Source organism: Acinonyx jubatus, chromosome B2 (assembly GCF_027475565.1).
Source record: "Acinonyx jubatus isolate Ajub_Pintada_27869175 chromosome B2, VMU_Ajub_asm_v1.0, whole genome shotgun sequence".
NCBI classification, from domain to species: Eukaryota; Metazoa; Chordata; class Mammalia; order Carnivora; family Felidae; genus Acinonyx; species Acinonyx jubatus.
In genome coordinates, this window is record NC_069385.1 from 137,925,428 (window position 1) to 137,947,954 (window position 22,527).

At 43.2% G+C, this 22,527-nt stretch overlaps 1 protein-coding gene across 3 annotated transcripts in view; it reads left to right on the forward strand.

The window, feature by feature from the left end:
• Positions 1-22,527, forward strand: part of CAP2 (cyclase associated actin cytoskeleton regulatory protein 2) — a 150,358-nt gene that overhangs the window by 1,423 nt on the left and 126,408 nt on the right. Inside the window, exon 1 of one of the 3 annotated variants that reach the window (XM_015071364.3) lies at positions 20,110-20,243. The exons of the other annotated variants lie outside the window; for them this stretch is intronic. The gene's annotated coding sequence lies outside the window, so the exon portion shown is untranslated. Of the gene's footprint in view, positions 1-20,109; positions 20,244-22,527 lie in introns of those variants that run through there. 3 annotated transcript variants of the gene reach the window in all.

Below are 22,527 nucleotides of genomic sequence, written 5' to 3' on the forward strand. Positions count from 1 at the left end.
GGTAGTTACTAGAGTCTAATTAGACTGTAAGCCTCTTGAGGGCAAGGGTGGGAGTTTTGATAGTTCTTTCAGCCCCAAAACTGTATTTCACTTACAGCATATATAATAAGCAAGCAATAAAAGTTTGTTAAAGTAATTAACTCAATAGCTTGAGTGGCTGGATCATGATTTCTTGAAGATAGAGCGTATTTTGCAAGGAAAGACTGTTACATGCATTCCCATATCTAAAAGTCCTTAATAGAATTAGAATCAAGGTGTCATATTTATTAAAGAGAGAAAGAAATTGAGAAATCAGGAAGGTGACTATTGACGTGGCCACAGCTGGTAGGAAGTAGGGTATTGGTGCTCCCTGTGGTCAATGAGAAGTAACTTAATTTGTTGATCTGGTGTAAGGTTTGGCAAAATGTTTGAACCAAGGGCTAGATAGTAAATATGTAGGTTTTGCTGGCCATGTGGTTGGTCTCTTTAGCAGCTACTCAACTCTGCTGTTGCAGCTTAAAAGCAACTATAGACAATACATAAAGGGATAGTGAGGCTGTGTTTCACTTTATTTATGGATACCGAAATCTGAAGTTCATAATTTTCACCAGTCACGAAATAGTCTTGTTTTTTTCAGGTATTTAAAAATGGAAAAATAATTCTTAGCTTGGAAGAGGAGGGGGAGACACAGAATCAGGAGGGGGGTAGGGCAGGCTTGTCCTGTTGGCAGGAATTTGCTACATCCACCTGCCATGTGATAGTTTGGAGAAGAGCCTTTGCAAGGATTAGTGAGCCAGATTGTCCGAGTGCCTCAGTCATGCCCACGAGTTGTTAAATACCTTCAAGAATAGCATTAACTTATTTGGGCATTACAGTGTTTTGTTTTGCCTTGAGTATTTCCTAACAGACATCTTTATACATGAAGTGCTGTTTTTAATTTGTTAATTATGTAATATTTTACACATAAAAATAATATGCTAAGTATGCGTACACTATAGCCATTATGTTCAAATGGCCACCTGTGACCCCATCACAGCACTAAAAACTACGGCTTAAGAACCAGATAATTGTAAAAAGAGAACCTACAGAGTGGGAGATGATGTCTTAAAATTATGTATCTGGTAAGGGACTCATGTCCAAAATATATAAAGAGCTCTCCCAACTCAATAATAAAAAAGATAACTCAATATAAAAATTGTCAAAGGGTTTGAATAGACATTTCTCCAAAGAAGATGTGTAGATGGCCAATAAGTAATGGAAAGATACTCAACATCATTATTCATCAGAGAAGTGCAAATCAAAATCACACTGAAATACCATTTCATATCCACTAGGATGGCTAGAATAAAAAGATCAGATGATTAAGTGTTGATAAGGATGTGGAGGAACTGAAACTCTTACTCACTGGTGATGGAGTATCATGGAAATAACCCAAATGTCCATTGACTGATGAATGGATAAATAAAATGTGGTATATCCACATAATGGGGTAATATTTGGCCATAAAAAGAAATGAGGTACTGATCTATGCTAAAACATGTAGAAGCCTTGAAAACATTATTCTGAACTAAAGAAGCAAGTCACAAAAGACCACATATTGTTTGACTCTGGTCCTATGAAAATGTCCAGAATAGGGGAATCTATAGAGACAGGAAATAGATTAGAGCTGGGGAAGGAGGGTAAGGAGGTGATTGTTAAAGGCTGTAGGGTTTTTCTTTGAGCCGATGAAAATGTTCTAAAATTGACTGTGTTGATGATTGCACATATCATTGAATCGTACACTTCCATTAGGTGAATTGTCTCATATGTGTTAGACCTCAGTAAAGCCATTAAAGAGAATAAACAGAAACTAGAAAAAAAAAAAAAACCCACCGTGTCGTTACCTGTACTGTTGCATCTTTGTGCTCTTCTGTGCCATTCCGTGTCCCTCCCGACCCTGAATTTTGTCTTAATTCCTGGTTTTATTGTAAAACTGTTATGACATAGGTATGTAGTCCTAAACCGTTATTTAGTTTTGCTTGTTTTTTGATCTATAAAAAGGGTGCAGGGGCGCCTGGGTAGCTCAGTCGGTTAAGCATCTGACTCTCAGGTCATGAGCTCACGGTTGGTGGGATCGAGCCCCACGTGGGGCTGCTTGGGATTCTCTCTTTCTTTCTCTCTCTCTCTCTCTGTCTCTCTCTCTCTGTCTCTCCCTAGCTCTCTGCCCCTCCCCTGCTCATGCACGTGTCGTGCATGCTCTCTTCCAAAAATAAATTTTTTAAAAAATTTGGAACTCTTTTGAAAAGTGTATATAACCTTCTCACTTAAAAAAAAAAACCCTCAACATTAAATTTTTAAGAATTATCTCTATTGTTGCAGCAGCTACATAGTGCTTCTTAGCAAACAAGCCACAGTGTGGTCATCCATTTTCTTATTGGCGGGCATTTGGGTTGGCCCCCACATTTTGCTGTTATGAAGTGTGCTCCTTTGAAGACTTTCTTGCGAGTGTCTTGGCACACGTATGCCAGAGTTCTCTTCTTCTGTGGTGTGACTGTATCGTATATTTTAATGACAAGAAGATAAAAGAAAAAGTTGGCTCTTCTGACTTGTACATCCCTAGCTTCTTCATTGCCTCCAACCAAGTGAATAGAACTGAGGTCCTGTCTTCTCATTCCATTTAGATTCTGATGGCAATATCTGTTATCTCTTGTCCCAAGAAGTGTGCAAAAGCACGAACTAAAACTGGACAGCTGAATTTCCCCACCACTTACGAGCATCTTCATTCTCTTTTATCACCTGGGTTTAGGACCGGACAGAGGACACCTCATTAAGCCAAAGGGACGTGGCTTTCAGCAAGGTACCTGAGTGGTTTCTAAACTTGACTAGCATTTTCCTTGTATGTGTGTCCCGCTGGGCAGTCCAGGATTTCTAACATGACTTAGTTTGTTTTTTCTGGTAGCAACAAACCAGTCGGCAAGCTGGGGTGTTAGCCTCGGGCGCTTTCTAGGCCTGCCCTGACTCAGGCTGTGAGCTTTTGAATTTCATCCTGGGTGTTTCTACTTGTACTTAGGAAGAGAGGAAGCACCGTAAGGTCAGAGTAGGCCATTATAAGGGATTTTCTAAGTTGTTGTTGTTGTTGTTGTTGTTTTTAATTAATGGTAAAATACACATAACATAAAATTTACCATTTAATCATTTTTAAGTATACAGCTCAGCAGCATTAATTACATTCACAAAGTTGTGCGACCGGCACCATCATCTGTCTCCAGAACCTTTTAATCACCTCAGACTGAAACTCTGTCCCCGTCAGACGATAACCCCCCCATTCCTCCCTCCCCCGCCCCTGGCTTCCACTGTTCTACTTTCTGTCTCTATGAATTTGCCTATTCTCGATGCCTCATGTAAGTGAAATCATACAATATTTGTCTTTTTACATGAGCTTTTACATCCATAGGAATTTTACATTGTTTTGTTTTTCTTAAGTAGACCCATTTCCCACTTAGGGAAAACATACCTTCTTTGACTGAGAAGTTATGTAATGGGACTATTTCCTTTTCAGGATACAGCCCTCTATAGGAAGGGACATAACAAGGGTTGTAAAACCAGAGGGAGAACTTTTGTTTATTATGGATTTATAAGAAGAAGAAGAAGAATTCACCTGACCTGTCTCATTAATTAGACATTTAATGGTCCTGGCTTCTCATTGACTACTTAGCCAAGTGGAGAAGGCAGAGAAGCACCAAGTTAAAAATTCACACCTATCTGATGACAGGATGAATTAGGTAACCTTTGAAGTTCCTGTTAGTCCCCAACTTCTAGAGTTTAAAGGCCATTCTACAATATAAAAGTCTGATCTAAAATTGATTCTAGTTTTGATAGGGAGAGACAAAAAAAAAAAAGAACAGGAAGGTTGTGGGCACTGAAAATAGATGTGAGGTGGTCTTCATGGCAGTATTGAAGAGGGAGGTGGTCCCTGGAGAAGCTGGGTGCTGGAGACACCAGAGATAAACCTTGTAGTACATAGGTGACATTGGTTGTCTTACATCTATACTTAATACACGATACGTACACAGGATAATGAGAAAATAACCGTCATTACTTTGTATCAGTCCACATGGAAATCCAGAGAAACTCTGGGATCCGTTGATTATTTCTTCCTTCCTCTATGTTGAATGACTATTGTATGCCTGGAACAGTGAAGATCGCTGGGGCTGCGAAGAGGGGTATCAGTGAAGGAAGATACAATGAACAGGAGGTGACCTAGGCTGTGAACGTAGATTTCAAATGATCTTCTTAGGTCATAGTCATCATTAGTTCTGACTTTGTTCCCATTTAGTTTTATCCAGAGAAAAATCACTGGATTTTTTAAAAATTTTTTAAATGTTTATTTGTTTTTGAAAGAGAGAGAGAGAGAGAGAGACAAAGTGTGAGCAGGGGAGGGACAGAGAGAGAGAGAGAAACACAGAATCTGAAGCAGGCTCCAGGCTCTGAGCTGTCAGCACAGAGCCCGACGCGGGGCTTGAACCCACGAACTGTGAGATTATGACCTGAGCCGAAGTTGGACACTTAACCGACTCACCCATTCAGGCTCCCCAAGAATCACTAGATTTTTACGAGATAAATTGATTATTATACTCGATGGCAAAAAATGGCAGTCAAAATGGACCACACTAGAAAACTAGCCAGTTGAATCTTCCAGAACCAGGTGAACTAGGCTTCCAAGGGGCGAATGCATATTTCAGTCTGATTATGGTCTGATATGTAAGCAAGGCTGTCCATTTTATGTATTCTCAGTTTAGAAGCCCAGCGTGTGTCGGTAAGGGGTTGGGAAGATAGGAGGGCGTTTTTTTCCTCTACTGAACACTGTCTGGGACTGGTGCTCCCCTCCGTCCAGCGGCAGGGCTCCCCCGTGTCTGCCCTAGTAAGTAGGTTGATAGAAGAGTCCCATCTAATTGGTTTCTTGCATTCGGTAGACCCCACACAGACAGCTTCTCCTGGCTGTCATCTTCCAGCATGTTGGAAGCTGTGGCTGGAGACTTTCAGGGCACAATGCAGGTTCTCCCGTATTTAGCCAGGATTCTTAAAAGTTCCACTTTTGATTCCTCCTTCATTTCCATTTCTGCTTCTTCATTTCTCAGTGCTCTCGTGGTGCGATCTGCGGACAGCCCGCCAGCCCCCTTTTTCCGTCCTGCTTCCGAACAGCCTCTCCCTTCCCGGGATGCCTCTTCCCTCAGCGTCTCTTCTGAGTGGAAGGTGAACAGTTATCTAATGAAAGTTCCTCAGTCCCTGGAAACTTTGAAAAAGAGGTTCGCTGATGCCGATGAGTCTAGGTAGGACAGAATTAGGGGTGGAACTCATTCTTGTGCTTCTTACTTTAGGCCAACAATCTTCACTCTGTGTACCTTAACTGTGTTTGAAGACTTCCCCCAGGTACATGCACACAGGTGTTTTGAGAAAGTCGGTTTCCAAATCTTCCTCTTCCAGGTGTCCTTTTTCCGAAGACTTGTCTTCTTGAGAGCAGGTGTTTCCTAGAGATGCAGATTCTCTCTCTCTCCCACCTTCTTTTCCATAAGCACCTTTCTCTCTTTTTACATAAGACCATCTCTAATCCATCTTCCTAGTTCATCTTATCAAAAAGGGCTGTTTCTCACCCATTTTTACTAAATTGTTGATCAAGGATGTAAAAATCTATGAGATAAGGAAGGGCGGGAAAGGAGGACATTTCAGAATATCAAGTTTAGGGGTAAGAAAATGAATGATTCCAGTGTCCGGACATTGCCAACGTATGTTTTCTAAATCTCTGTTAACACACACACACACACACACACACACACACACACATCAATCTGATCAATTTGTAAATTGATATTAAAGGGCATATTTTGAAGGGGATGAAGTCAGGACTCTTGTACAAATGAAGAGACAAACATTTCTAAACATATGAAAAATGAGAGAGCCAGTAAGGTCTACAGTCAGTTCAAAAAAAACCATTGATAAGAAGGTTGAAGTGAATTTGCTAAATTGACGTGAAATCGGCTTCTTCCACAGAGGGAGAGGAAAGTCCATTGGACTTCCTCAGGGTACGATCTGTTTACATGCCTGCAGATGATAATTACTTGCTTTCCGATCAGTTTTCTGCAAGTTAACTGCTGTCTCTGCAGAGTTGTAAAATGGCCCTAGTCAAAGACAGTGAGTGACTGACATAAGCCAGTTGGATGAGTAGTTAGGGCACTCACTAGTCAGTCTTCTCAGTTTTCCTTACACCGATGATTCACATAATTTTGATATTTCTTCACCATGTGATGTTTTGTACTCCAGAGTTCAAACACTGGCGTGACATTTCTGTCACAAAATGTCATCCGTTCCCATCTCCTCATTTATGTGAACATAGTTTCCCAACATTTACTTTGATAAGAACAAAAATTGAGAAACTGATGTTCAACCCTGACTCGTACTAGTAATAAATATACTCATCCACATATGCATTAAAAATAATTGAAAACTGAAAGTACTCAAGAGAGAGGGTTTTCCAGTAAGAATTACTTTTGTGTACATGTAGGACTAATTTGTTAACATTTGTAATATTTGTGTTGTTTTGATAAGTTGCATTCACAGTTGTGATGGTAACAATCGGAAAAGTATTTTTTTTGCCATTGAGTTTATTTTTAAAAATTTTTTTATGTTTATTCATTTATTGAGAGAGAGTGAGAGAGAGAGAGAGCAATCTGGGGAGGGGCAGAGAGAGTGGGAGAGAGAGAATCCCAAGCAGGCTCCGTGCTGTCAGCGCAGAGCCTGACGTGGGGCTCAATCTCATGAACCGTGAGATCATGACCAAGAGTCAGACGCTTAACCGACTGAGCCACCCAGGCGCCCTGCCATTGAGTTTAAATTTAAGTTTATAAACATATTTTTGATGCAGAAAAGGATAATAGAATAATGAATAAAAGACATTCAAGCATAAAATAAATAAAATGATGATAAATTTCTAAAGGGCCAGAGGAATGGAGACACGAGTTGGAGGAGAGAGTGTAATTATGCAAAATTTGTGACCGTCAAAAAGCAGCCTGCTCATGTATTCTTTGGAAATGAATGATGATGACTTTCATGGATGTATTTCAGTGAGTGAAAAATAGTTTTACTTTTATGGGTCAATATTTAAAAAAATTTTTTTAATGTTTATTTGTAAGAGATTGACAGAGCATGAGTGGGGGAGGGGCAGAGAGCGAGGGAGACACAGAATCTGAATCAGGCTCCAAGCTCTGAGCTGTCAGCACAGAGTCCGACTCAGGGCCCAAAACTTGCAAAGTGGGAGATCGTGACCTGAGCTGACTGAGCCACCCAGGAGCCCCTTTATGGGTCAATATGAACAGAATGCTAAAGGTGATGTTCTTTACAACCATTCACATCTTGGTGAAATTTTTTACGTGTCAATCTAAAAATGGGCAGGAGGGGTTTACAGAATGCATTCTGGATATTTACAAGTGAAAATTTGGAAATCCCTCTGTAGCTTGTCCTTCCTCTGGCTTTGGACCAAAAATCAGGGGTCAGTCATATGACAAACCCTTTCTGCAACTTTAGTGCTGGGAAGGGAACCAGTTTGTTGATTGACAGAGTTCTAGTGACTCCTGGTTTTGCTAGATTTAGGGAAGACATTTAAGGGCTAAAGAACTTGATGCTTGTGACGCCTCTCAAAAGGGAATGATAGCCCATCAGGTTTTATTTCTTTTTAAAGTTTTTTTTAACATCTATTTATTTTTGAGAGACAGAGACAGAGCCCGACCAGGGGAAGGGCAGAGAGGGAGGGAGACACAGAATCCGAAGCAAACTCCAGGCTCTGGGCTGTTAGCAGGGCTCAAACCCACGAACCAGGAGATCATGACCTGAGCAGAAGTTGGCCACTTAACTGACTGAGCCACCCAGGCGCTCCAGGTTTTATTTCTTTTTAAACAGTTGTATCTTCACTTTGCTCTTCTTTCTGGATCTCCCCTTGGGAGGCACTCACTGTGGGTCATCGTGTGTGTGTGTATGTCTGTGTACAATAACCAGATAGATACCACTGTTTGGATCTGTAAACATAAGCTTTCATCAAGTTTGGGAAATTTTTGGCCATCATTTCTTCAGGTATATTTTCTACCTCAATCACTCTGTCCTCTCCTGGGATGCTGAGGACCCTAATATTACACCTCCTAATACTATCTCACAGGCCTCTTAAGCTGTGTTCATTTTTGCATTCAATTCTTTTTCTCTCCGTCATTCAGATTGGATAATATATATACCAACAAGTGCACAGTCACCTCTTTTTGCAATCTCTATCCTGCTATTTGGCTCACCCAGTCATTTTTTGCTATTGTATTTTTCAGCTCTAAAATATTCGTTTTTTTAATGGGTTCTTTAAAAAAATGTTTTTTTCAACGTTCATTTATTTTTGAGAGTGAGAGGCAGACTGCGAGTAGGGGAGGGGCAGAGAGAGAGGGAGGCACAGAATCCCAAGTAGCTCCAGGCTCTGAGCTGTTAGCACAGAGTCCATCATGGGGCTCCAACCCATGAACCGTGAGATCATGACCTGAGCTGAAGTCAGATGCTTAACTGACTGAGCCACCGGGCGCCCCTCTTTTTTATAAGTTCTGTGCCTCTTCTGAGAACTTTGAGAACTTCTGCCTTTCCATTCATTTTAAGAGTGTTTACCTTTGGGGCACCTGGGTGGCTCAGTTGAGTGACCGGCTTCGGCTCAGGTCATGATCTTGCAGTTTGTGGGTTCGAGCCCCACGTCGGGCTCTGTGCAGACAGCTCAGAACCTGGAGCCTGCTTCAGATTCTGTGTCTCCCTCTTTCTTTACCCCTCCCCTGCTCACGCTCAGTGTCTCTCTGTCCCTCAGTAATAAATAAATGGTAAAAAAAAATTTTTTTTCTAAAAAGAGTGTTTACCTCTATCTCCTGGAGCATAGTTGACATCGTTCCTAGAAATCTGGTCATTCCAACATCGTCATTTTGGGGTTGGCCTTTGTGGATTGTCTTTTCTCTTGAGAATTGATCACAGTTCCCCAGTCCCTTGCATGTCACACATGTTTGGATTGAATTCTAGACATTTTGAGGATTGTGTTGTGAGACTCTCAGTCCTTTTGAAATGCTCATTTTTACTGCTGTTGTTTTCCCAGGCAGTCAGCCCAGTTCTCCCTTATAATGGTCCCAACATGAGTGCAGTTTTTAAAACTTTTGCCGTGCTGCTTTGGACTCCCAGGAAGCACTATTTAGGGCTTAGTCTGGGAATTGAGCACTGGCTTCTATTGCGGCACAGGTCTCAAAGCCTGTGGATCTGTCCCCCACATGCACACTATGGGGCAAGACTAGGGCTTGTACTCATTCATGCACAGAATGAAGGGATCCCCCTTTCCAGCTCTGGCTTCTCTGGGATTCTCCTCTGGCAGTGACATCAGAGAAGCTTTTTTTTTCATTTTTTTTTTAACATTTATTCATTTTTGAGACACAGAGAAAATGAGAGACAGAGACAGAGCATGAGTGGGAGAGGGGCAGATAGAGAAGACGACGCAGAATCTGAAGAAGGTCCAGGCTCTGAGCTCTCAGCACAGAGCCTGACATGGGGCTTGAACCCATGAGCTGCGAGATCATGACCTGAGCCAAAGTCGGACATTTAACCCACTGAGCCACCCAGGCGCCCCATGTCAGAGAAGTTTTTAGTGGCTTATGCTGCTGCTTGCTGTTCTGGGGTGCAGTTCTGTAACTAGCCACACACACACACACACACACACACACACACACACACACACAGACCGCTGGACTTTGCATCACATTTTTCCATCCGCAGGACCTCCTTTCCAGGTCTTCTGGCCAAACAGAGGAGGATTCTCTCAGAGATTTTGTTGCCTGAACCCCCTGCATAGCTTCAATCTTGGATCAACCCTGGAGAGAAGAGAGAAAAACAAACAAACAAAGCAGAAACACATTCCCAAATAAATCCCCTTTTCAAGTTTTGATTGCTTCCTTGAATTGGCCTGCTATTGTTTACCTTTCAGTCAGGGAGTTGCTTTTTATGTCTTGAACACAGTTTAGAGATAGGCTGTCATGGGCCAATTCCCTCTTCTTTTTTTAAATTATTTTTAACTTTTATTTATTTTTGAGACAGAGAGAGACAGAGCACAAGGGGGAGGGCCAGAGAGAGAGGCAGACACAGAATCCGAAGCAGGCTCCAGGCTCTGAGCCGTCAGCACAGAGCCCGACGTGGGGCTTGAACCCATGAATCATGAGATCATGACCTGAGCCAAAGTTCTACGCTCAACCCACTGAAGCTCCCAGGCGCCCTGGGCCAATTCCCTCTTGCACAGCACTGGTAGCTCCCTCCTTCTTTTGACACCTGTACCCTCCCCCATTCTCTTCCTTGTGTGTTGTCCACTTTCTCTGTGTCCCCTTTACTTTGGGCTTTCAGTTCCAAAGAACAACAACAAAAAAGAAGAGCCTGTAGTCTTTTGGTGGTCCAGAGCTTATTTGAAAACTCCAGTTTTGTTACACGTAATAAATAGAAGTCAAGTATGAAAGTAGACCCAGGGGGCTGGAGACAATGTGAAGAAGCAGAAGGGGGTTGGGGCCACACGCATCACCTGGCTCTTCTAAATCGAAGGATCGCCCTCACATTTGTTAACAAACGTCATACTCAAAACCGGCTTAGTTCTTGATCTGAACTGATCCTTGGTTTTTCTCTTAAAGAGAGTTGCTGAAGCTGCTATTCAACCGCATATAAAGCCTACACTGCATGCCAGTAAGTAAATTCTGAGATCAGAAGGAATTTCAGCAAACCTTGTTGTCTTCATTATTCCAGGAAGACATGGCATTCTTTTTTTTTTTTAATTAGTTAATTTTTAGAGAGAGACAGTGTGAGTGCGTGAGGGGCAGAGAGACAGGGAGAGAGAGAGAGAACCCCAAGCAGGCTCCGTGCTGCCAGCGCAGAGCCTGATGTGGGGCTCGAAGCCATGAAACCCAAGCTGAAACTGAGAGTCAGATGCTTAACGGACCGAGCCACCCAGGCGCCCCAAGACACGGCATTCTTCACATTGAAATGTCGGGGTTTAGCGACGTGAAATATTTTTAGTCAAGTCGTGAGAAGTAACTGACCATATAAAATGATATCCCCTTTTATGCTTTCAGCCACTAGTGTCTCTTGGTGTTTTTATGGGCTGTGTATGGCAGAACCTTCGAAGCGTGGTATGTGAGATGTCCAGGTCATCATGTTTAGGGGATCAGAGACCTGGTGACATGTGCCGTAATGAGCACTCACTGAGCACTCACTGTGTGCAGATCACTGTGATGAGTGCTGGGGAGCATTCAGAGATAAATCATAATAGTGACAGTTGGCCATCACTTTCTAGTTCACGAAGCTCCCCTCGTCATGTCCTCTGAGCTTCCCAAGAATCCCGACGCAGTTATTACTAGGTAGGTAATACTTGCAATTCCACCTTCGAAAGTCCCCTGGGCTTCCCTTCCCTGCAGCCACCAGCGGTCATCTCGGTGGCCCTTCGAACTCAGTGTCTCACACTGAACTCCTCCCCTTGGACACCTCCATTCCCTCTGTCTGTCCGCACCTGCATCGCCTGACCCTGAGACAAGGCATCTGAGACGCTCTGCCTTCTCTCTTTCCCTCCCAGCCCCACTCAAGCCCCGTGGTCCCCGCTCAGACCTCCTTCATTCTCCGACGTTCTCAGACCTTCTCCAATCCGCTGCCGCCTTGTAGTAAATTCCCACGTCCCCCCTCAGCTTTGTCCACCGCTCCTGCCAGCTACTCATCAATCTCTTATTTTCCCGTGAGCTCTTAGATAGCTTCTGGCACGTGGTGAATGAATGCCCAAGGAATATTTTCTAGCTGCAGTGTCTCCATGTCTTGGCACATGCTGGGCATAGGCTCAGGGATACATCTGCTCTACTTACCTTTCTGCTTTCGATAATGCCTCTTTGTCTTTTGAGATTCCGTTTCGCTCCTAACTGAACTCGAAGGGCCTCCTTACTTCCCAGGGCTCCCTTGAGTACATCCCATCTTGACCCCCACATCCCATGCACACATGCTCCCACAGCATTCCTGGGCACTTCTATGATCAGATTTCCCAAAGCGTGGGTCCTTTGAAGTGTGCTTCTAAGAAATGCAGATTGCCAGGAACACCCAGAACCACTAAATTAGTATTGCTGAGATGGGGGTGGGGTGAGGGGAGGGCAGGAATCTGCATTTTGGAGGCCCCACTTCTGCCCAGCGATTTCTGCTGCTGTGTGAAACACCACCGCTCCGCTCTGTCCCCTCCAGCTGGTTCTGGGAGCGGGAGCGAGGCTGTGGCCACTCAGGGAAGTCTCTGGTTAAGGTTAATTACCACCTGTGTCTTTGCTGGGAGGTGAGAGCAGCAAAGTTAACTCTGACTTAACTGGTTTTTGTACGGTTATAAAGGGGAGCTTGAGGCTTGGCATTAAGCAGCACAGGTTTGAACCACGCAGGGCCACGGAGTGCAGAGTTTTTCAATAAATACAGCAAATACACTGCTGCAACCATAGTTTCTCTTCATGATTTCTTAACGTTTTCTTTTCTCCAGCTTACTTTATTATAAGAATACAGTATATAAATACAGCATACAAAATATGCATCAATTGACTGTGTTATCGGTAAGGCTTCTGGTCAACGGTTGGCTATTAGTAGTTAAGTTTCGGGGGAGTTAAAAGTTATATGTGGATTTTTAATTGCATGGGGGATGTTGGTGTCCCTAAACCCTGTGGGCTCGAGGATCAGTTGTACTTGTTTGTTTTTGAAAACAACATTTATTGAGGTACAGTTTTGCATACCATAAAATTCACCCATTTTAAGTGCACAATTCAATGACTATTATTATATTTCCAGTATTGGGCCCCTACCACCATGATCCTGTCTTAAATCATTTCCCTCACTTCAAATAGAAACTTTATTCCTATTTGTAGTCCCTTCGCATTCCTAGCCTCAGCCCCAGGCAACCACTGATCGACCTTCTGTCTCTAGAAATTTGCTTTTTCTGGATATTCCTAGAAATTGAATTGTATAATACCTGATCTTCTGTGCCTGGCTCTTTCACTTAACATCGTGTTTTGGGCAGGGCGGGGGGGGGGGGGGCGCCTGGGTGGCTCCGTCAGTTAAGCGTCTGACTCATAATTTCAGCTCAGGTCATGATCTCATGGTTCCTGAGATCGAGCCCCGTGCTGTCTCTTCCTCTCTCTCTCTTTTCCCCTCCCCCACTCAGGCACCCTCCTGCCCTCTCTCTTTCCCTTTCCCTCTCTTTCAAAATAAATAAACGTTAAAAAATAAATATAATTTTTTTGAGGTTCATCCATGTTGCAGAACGTATCAGTGCTTCTTCCTTTTTCTATTGCCGGATAATATTCCGTTGTATGGCTATGCCTCATTTGTTTATCTAGTCATCAGCTGCTCCCCGTCATGTTTTGGTTATTATGAGTGATGATGCCATGAACATTTGTGTACAAGTGGTCCTGTGTGTAGACATGTGTTTTAATTGCTCTTGAGTAGATAATGCAAATGGTATGGCTGGGTCATATGGCAGATATATACTTGGCTTTTTAAGAAAGTTCCAAGTGGTTTCCATAGCAGCTGCAGCATTTCACATTCCCACCGGAAGTGTAGGAAGGTTCTGATTTCTCCATGCCCTCACTGGCACTTGTAATCATCTGTCTTCTTGGCCCTGGCCATCCTAGTGGCTGCAAAGTGGGATCTCATTGTGGTTTTGACCTGCATTTCCCTGATGGCTATTGATGTTGAGTCTATGTGCTACACTGCTGGCTAGTTGCATATTTTCTTTGGAAAAATGTTCAAATATTTTGGTCATTTTTTAAAATGTTTAATATTTATTTTGAGAGAGAGCGCGCGCGCGCGCGAGAGCACATGCACGGGAGTGGGGGGAGGGGCAGAGAGAAGGCAAAAGAGAATCCCAAGCAGGCTCCACGCTGTCAGTGCAGAGCCCAATCCAGGGCTTGATCTCACAAATTGTGAGATCATGACCTGAGCTGAAATCAAGAGTCAGATGCTCAACCTCCTGAGCCACTCAGGCGCTCTGTTTTGGCCATTTTTAAGTTGGAATCTTTGTCTTATTATTGAGTTGTAAGAGTTCTTTGTAAATTCTGCACATAAGGAGAGCAATACATTTTTTTATGGAGCGACAAAAGGTCCATAGAAGCCCTTCCCAGGCTGTGATAGATTAGCCAGTGGAGTCTCCATGACTGCTCGCCAGGATGTGGCCCTTGGGGAACTCCTGGAAACACCTTCTTGACCTACACCCCTTCCACGGCCTAAACAAGAGCAAAAGGGCAGTGCAGGGAAATAGGAAAGCATAGGAGCTTAGAAATGGGTCATGAAGTAAGTTAGGGGGGAGCTTCTTTTCAGTGAAGGGTCTCATTTAGCTAAGAGAGTTCACACTTCCTGATAGGGGAATTATTTCATTCCTGGTCCACTCAGCATTCAGACTCTATGATTTTATGACTCTGTCCTTACCCGTCACTACCACAGGGCACAGAGCCAGCCTTCAAGATATACTTAGACTTCCCCCATGGCCTTAGTTCCCACTGGGCTCTTCCTTGCAGCCTGGTGTCCTGGAGGGCTGGCCTGCCCCCAACAGCCAAACTGTCCATTCCTGAGGGGAATCATGGCCCCTGAGGACAGTCTGTGTCTCATCCAGCCGTGTAGCCCCAGCAGCAGCACAGAACTCATCTCAAAACACATTTGCATACAATTTTCTTCAGTCAGCGAATGAAGAAACAGGAATGAACTCCTGTATTAGAAGTGAATAAATTGAGACCCAGATGGATTAAATCATCTGCCTAGAGGGGTGTAAGCTGCCAGTTAAGGGACTGGATCTCAAATGAAGGTCCCCCGATACCAAAATGCTTTTTCTACCATATCAAGTTATGAGCCCTCACCTCTTATCTTCAGAGATTCCAACTTAGACCAGAAATATTTGTATCATGGGACGGATCAGGGATGCTCCTGAGAAGTGATACCACCGGAGTGGGGAGGGCGGATGGAATGGGGAGGTCCTTTCTACGTGTGGTTGATTATTTTACCCTTCTATGTCCAACTTTGGATTTGGTGGAGATGACAGGAAGTAAATGGCGAACCATAAAGCGAGGTTACCTCTGATTTGTAGGACACGAGGCAGCCTCTTGGGAGCGCTGAGTTGCAGAGAATGGGTGCGCCAGTGCCTGGAAGGACCCTTGAGGCAGTGGCAGCAGTAGAAGGGTGGGAGGGGAGAGGGAGCAGTGTGGGGGAGGGGGGCACGTTTGAGTTGTCTCTGCGATTGGGTCTTAGGAACCCTGTGAGTTATAGAGGGCTGGGGTGGGGGGGAGGAGGTCCTTTTGAAAGTCCAGCTGAAGAGAGTTTGCCTTTGTTCTCTGCACTGGGACCTTTGGAGGAATCCGTCGGCTAATCAGGATCTCCTCTGGTAGGTTTTCTCCAGTTTTGTGAAAAATTTAAAAGTGTTCTTTCATTCGCATAACTCTCTGATCTCTCCTATTCTGATATTACTGTCTCAAAATTCAGAGACTTTTGAAACTTCTTTGCAATGAAAAGAAAATGGTGGCTTTTTCTTTTTTCTTTTTTTTTTTTCTTTTTTTTTTTTTTTGATGTTTGGTGAAGCTGGCCCCAGCAGTGCTCTTTGGGAGGGAAAGCGAAAGATAGAAAGGCAGGAACCTTGACAATGGGAATGTGTCTCTGAGAGAACAACTCCCTGGCTTGACAGAGCAGGGTCTCCTTCCAGCCCCCTCCCACGACAGCTGGGCCCAGAAATGTATTTTAATCCCACTTGATTTTCTACCCATGAGCACTGTGCTGGGCGGGTAGAGGGGACTAACTGAATGAATGAACCCAGCGTATCCAGGGAGGCAGCCAATGAAGGGAGGAATGAAGACTGTGGTTTGTTTCTGCTGCACGTACTATTACCCCATCAGCAATACTGAACCACACGATTCCTTCCCCCCAGGGATTGGTAGCTTCTAGAGAAAGGAAAGGAAGTAATTATTACAGTCACAATAAAGAGAAATTAACATCTAGGACAGCCTGGTTCGATGGTAGTTCAACAAATCTTTCTTTAATTCGGGCGGATTTATAGAGAAAGGAGTCCATTGTGACTCTACTGTTTGCTCACACGTAAGCCAGCTGCCCAGTCTGACCATGAGAAAAAGTTAGAGAAGCTCCCATTTCCTGTCACCTCAAATCTGTTTTCTGTGTAAGCTTAGACCCATGATCTTTGGAATCCCTGGAGTCTGGGTCTCCTCTATAGAGTCAGAGGAGAAACGCTCACCACAATTATTTCTGCACCTTTGGCCTCATGAGAGCAGAACTTCAGCCAGCAGTCTGGACCCTGGAACACCCAGCCGTTGTGAACATGAAGATGTTACCGCAGTAGTGTTCTCCCTGGCTTGTTTTATGAACTTGCTGTGAGCGATTTACAAAATCCTTTGGACAGTGTGGAGTTTTAAAAATCTTGAAACCCCGAAGGAAAAAAGGAGCTGTGGAAAACCCGGGTTCACATTCCAGAGAGCGGGTGTGCTCTTGTAAGTCACGGGAAGAAGCCACCGCGGTTTTAAGTGGGTTAAGCTAACCTAATGTCTTCTTTGAAGCAGAAATCTTGGGGCTCCTGGGGGGCTCAGTCGGTTAAGCATCTGACTGTTGGTTTCAGCTCAGGTCATGATCTCACGGTTCGTGAGTTCGAGCCCCACATTGGGGTCCGAGCTGACAGTGCAGAGCCTGCTTGGGATTCTCTCTCTCCTTCTCTCTTCCCACCCCTCCCCCCACTCACTCTATCTCTCTCTCTCAAAAATAAATAAACTTAAAAATATATATACACTAAAAACTAAAATAAACAAGTGGGAAATTCTCCTGTGAAAATCTGGCTCATCACCTGAACTGGGATTATGCCAATGAGTGGGCAGGCAAGGGAAAGGCAGTGAGTGGTAGCCAATTAATTAGTCAATCAAAAAGTATTTATAGAATTCTCCGTGTACACGGCAGCAGGCAGGACTCAGAGGGAGATGCAAAGAAGAGTAAAAGGTAGTACCATAGCACATGGAGAGCTCAGACTTGTGGGAGGCAAGGTGTGTATGTGCTAGTGGAAAGATAGGATGAGGCAGGATTTTAATTGAGCAGAGGTGTCTTCTAGATGCCGAGACTGTAACACAGACAAGCAAGCGGTTATTCTGGGCTTATCACCATTGACGCTGTACCAGAGGGTGGCGATTTTCAAAGCAGCTATAATTGGTTAGACTAAGTAGTTCTGTCTTACCAGACCCCTTACCACTGAGCACAAGACGATTTGGATGAGACAATCTGAGGGATGAAGGAGCATTGTTTTCCAAACGTGATTGCACAGAGATTGGGCTTGTGTCCTTAGCAGAGAGCTCTTTTAAAGCAAACAAATCATTCTGGAAATGTGTAGGGGCCTCCAGTTAGAGGATAAAGAAGTCCTGGGGATGTAATCTACAGCACGGTGACTGTAGTTAACAATATCGTGTTGTATATTTGAAAGTTGCCAAGAGAGCAGATGTTAAAAGTTCCTAACACAAGAAAAAAATTCGTAACTGTGTATGGGGCTGGTTAATTGAGCTTATTGTGGGGATCATTTTGCAATGTACAGAAGTCACCCCCTTTTTTATTTTATTTTTTAAATGTTTATTTTTGAGACGCACGTGCGCACACACACACACACACACAGAGTGCAAGCAGGGGAGGGGCAGAGAGAGAGAGACACACACAGAGTCTGAAGCAGGCTCCAGGCTCCAAGCCGTCAGCACAGAGCCTGACGCGGGGCTTGAATTCCCAAACCTCGAGATCATGACCTGAGCCGAAGTTGGACACTTAATTGATGGAGCCACCCAGGCGCCCCCCCTCCTGCCGCCTCCCCATACAGTAGCCGCCTCTCATCCACAGTTTCAGTTACCTGCAGTCGATCACAGTGATAAAGTAGATACATGATCCTCTTTCTGAGGCCGTGAGGGCAGTAGCAGCCGTGTGCTGCTGTCACAGCGCCTACGTCATTCACTCACCGCATCTCATCACGTAGGCATTTTATCATCTCATGTCATCACAAGAAGAAGCATGGGTACAACACAGTGAGGTATTTTGAGAAAGAGAAAGGTCATATTTACATAATTTTTATTAGAGTACAGTATACTGTTGTAATGGTTCTATTTTATTGTTAGTTATTCTTGTTAACCTCGAACTATGCCTAATAGAGAAATTAAACTTAATCGTAAGAATGTGCATGTAGGAAAAAACACAGGATATACAAAGTTTGGCACTGTCTGTGGTTCCAGGCTTCCTGGGAGCATCTTGGAACAGATCCCTGAGGGATAAGGGAGGACTACTTTATACTATATCAAATCATTAGCTGTGCATCTAAAACTAATGCAGTATATGTTGATCAGTTCTGAATTTTTTTAATGTTTGGGGGAACACATATGACTGCCACACTAATTACATACCAAAAATCTCACATGGACTCGAGAAAGCCACTTTTAGAAATCTTGGCGGAATAAGTATGTGAGTAGAGGAAACTGAGACAAGGAAAAAAAAATTATAAGGGTATAATTATAAGGTATGACCTGAAATGTTTAGCTAGTCATTTCCATTGGCCAGGTTTTGTTTTTTTTTTTTTAATTTTTAAAAAAAATTTTTTTTTTCAACGTTTATTTATTTTTAGGACAGAGAGAGACAGAGCATGAACGGGGGAGGGGCAGAGAGAGAGGGAGACACAGAATCGGAAACAGGCTTCAGGCTCTGAGCCATCAGCCCAGAGCCCGACGCGGGGCTCGAACTCACGGACCTCGAGATCGTGACCTAGCTGAAGTCGGACGCTTAACCGACTGCGCCACCCAGGCGCCCCCAGGTTTTTTATGTTATGTTATTTTATTTTACTTACTTATTTTTCATTTTTTATTGAAGTGTAATTACGTTCAGGCGTACAGCATAGTGATTTGACAACTCTGTTGGCCAGGTCTTTTAGATGATTGCCCAACATTTAAAATGCACAAAGGCTTGATACAGTGGTTTGTAGATCTGTTTGCACCATTAGCAAAAATAAATGAGATGTCTTCCTAACAGTAGCTAACACATCTATCACTGATCATGTCACAGACTTTGTATGCCTTTCTATACACACTTATAGGAACCCTATGTACAGGTAGTAACTAAATAAAGCAAAACAAAATTAAGCTCTTTCCCAAAGAACTTCAGTTAGTGATTCCAAAAGCAGGGCCCCCTCTAAACAGCCCTGGTTAAAAAGAGGCAAACGATTGAGACCTTGTAAAAATGTTTGTAAGTGTGGGGAACTCTCCCTTTCTGGAAACTACTGTGGGAAAGGATAGGAATGTCGTCTCTCTTACTGTTTTAGTCATTGTCTTATTGCAGAGCATTGCACACAAAATTAGTATTAGGAACTATCTGTACTTTAAGGATGGGTTTTATGAAATGACCAATGTTATTTTTTAACTTTTAAGTGATACTATAAAATTAATATAAGTATAATATAAAAGTAATATATGAATAGAAATAATATAACACAAATATAATATAAAATTAATAAATTTTTAAATGATGACAGCCATCCTTTCACCTAGGAAAATGCTACCAAAGACAGTATGTGAGAGAATACTAACTGGCTATATTCTTAATGAAGTGTATGAAATATTTGTAAATGGGTGTATTTGGTGTAAAGGAGTTTAAATTGTTTATTTAGAATCCTAACTACTTTATTTGAAAAAAAAACCCCACAAAATTTAGTTTGTAAACTCACTCAGAGATAAACAGGATGTGATGCCCATTTTCCTATTTTTGCCACACCTTTTTGAAAATCATTAATTAAAACATTTGATCAACCCTGAGGTATGTCATTGTGAAATCCCAAACCCTTGAGGACAAAGACCCTGCAAACTTCCTCCAGAGAGGAAAACAAAGACTGCATCAAGGGATGAAAAATCGGAGAATCAGAACGGCTTTGGACCTCTCAACCGTAACCTAGGAAGCTAGAACACAATGGAGGAATGCCTTGAAAATTTTGAGGAAAACTTCCATCCCAGAATCCTACACTCAGCCAAACCTCCAAAGTGTGAAGGCAAAATCAATGTATTTTCAGACTTGCAGTTTCTCCACAAAAATTGTCCTTTCACATACTTTGTTTTCAGAAGAAAATGCTCTGAAACTAAGAAGACAGTTAAGAAAGTACACCAAGAAAGAGGAGGGTATAGAATCGGAAAAGCAGGTGATACTAGGTAAGAGGGCGCGGGGAGAAGGCCCTGGGGTAAAGGGGAAGGCAGATCTCTGGTCCCAGAGGCACCGTGGGCCTACTGAGCTCTCATGCACTTGGAGTGATTCTCCAGAAGAGATGCCTCTGAGAAGAAAGATGTAATAGCATTCCAGATGTGTTTGCCTCAACTGAAAGGAGACTTGTACAACTGGGAGAAGAGTTCGGGGTGAATAACTTTTAAGTATGTAGAGAAAACTGGGAAGTATGTAGAGAAAACTGAATAACATAGCTGCAGGGAAACAGGTTGTGAAAAAAGAAAATGGAGAATAATTTTAGGATATGTTGTGACTCAGCTGTGAATAGTCATAAACGTGTTGACCCTGATGCTTGGTCACATAGAAATTGTGACACAACAGTACTGGGCAGAAGGAAGTGTTCATGTGTCTGGTGGTGGGGATTGGGCAAAACCTCTTGGTTTTGGTGGGAACTCAGTGGATAATGCCTGGAACTGAAGAGAAACAAGATGCACAGAGATGGCAACATGTTATGTACAGATGAGGAGATAATTACTGAAAGAAACAGCTAAAATCATGGAAATCGGTTGATTCTCAAGGCAAAAATGGAAGGAGGCAGCCTCATAGAACTATTGTAGAGCTATTTAAATTCTGTGCATGTCTAAAGAGTTAAACTTTAAGAAGGGAAAAGTGAGGGGATAATTCAAATGAGGAAAAAAAACCAAGATGAGTTATACTTCCTATTATAAAGGAACTCAAGAAAGAATACTACCAAATTATTACAAAACAAGGAATTAAGATTCACCTCGAGTGTAATTTCCTAAAACAGATCATTAAAAAGAGAAGGTCATGGAATTCTATATTCCTCCCACTTTTTCTTTCCACCCACCCTCACACCCGGTCAGATGATCGTGTTTATCCTCTATAAGCCGGAGGTTATAGGGGACCTCATCTTGGGGTTGGCTTCTGCATGAATTGGAGGACTAGACAGTCTGGAGACCAGGTTTGAGCCTCATCATCTGACCTAGTCTCTTGGTTGCCCAGCTGTGTGTCTGGCTTCTCTCTGCTTCTCATCTGATTCTTAGAACATCTTATGTCTGACCAGTTTGCCATAGATCCCTTCTTCTGTTGGCTTCCTGGTCCAAATCCATCTGTCTGTCCACCTGGCTCTGACTCATTCCTTACCCTGACCTTGCTGTCTACATTTCCTGTCCTATCCATTTCCTCAGCCTGATTCCTAATTCCTGGCCTCATGAAAACTTGGCTAAATCCACTTTGAAAAACCAAGGCGAATGGAACTGCCTGGGAAGAATTTGGAGAATCTGTTGCTCTGTTCTTTCTTCATTCTTGAGAGCCAGGATAGCAGCTGAGGGCACATGTGGGGAGGGGTGTGTGTGTGTGTGTGTGTGTGTGTGTGTGTGTGTGTGTGTGTTGGGAGAAGAAAGCATAGCCATCTTGGACCCCATCATTCTCCCTGGGAATGCTACCATGTATATTTTGGATATCTTTCTCTTTTTTATTCTTTTATTTGTTCTTCCATTTCTCTTAGAAACTGTTCTAAAATTTTAAAGCCAGAGGCATCTTTCCAGCTTCCTTGCCTGGGTTGTATTTTGATCTCTTCAGAGGCTGTGACAAGACTCCAGTCCATGGTGATTTTACGCGAAGTGACATCTGATTTGTTTTCAGACTGCATTCCACACCAGTCAGCCTGGCCCTGCAGTGTGTGGGCTAACTCTTGTTGTCTCTCAACATATGGAGCGCTATTAGATAGTGTGAGTTTGAGTCTTGTCAGGGAGGCCGATTAAGCCCCAGTCGGGGACAGCCATCCTAAGTGTGAAATGTAACAGGCCTTCCTGAAATGGCGCTGTGAGCCTCTGGAGGTGGTGGGTGCCTTTCTGTTGGGGCATCGGGAACTTGCTAACAAAGCAAACACTTTTTTTTTTCCTTAGCATGGGCTAGGTCTATGGTGTAACATTTGGCAAGTTGAGTAACAGAGAACATAGATAACCGTGAACAGATGGACGCCTATTAAAAGATTTGAGGGGCTTTTACCATCTCTCAAATGGCCTTCACCCTCCTACAGGATACCCAGTTCCCTTGCACGATTACGTAAAGGGTTCAATTAAATTGCTTCTTTTTTTTTTTTTTCAATTGCAGTAGAAGCGAAAGCTCTGACGTTAAGAGGAAAAGAATAGATGAGAAACTTCTAATTTTGAATCCCCTTGGGATTAGATGCTGATTTCAGCCGTGCAGAGAACACTGCCCCATATTTTGAAAGCATAGCTGCTGGCAGTT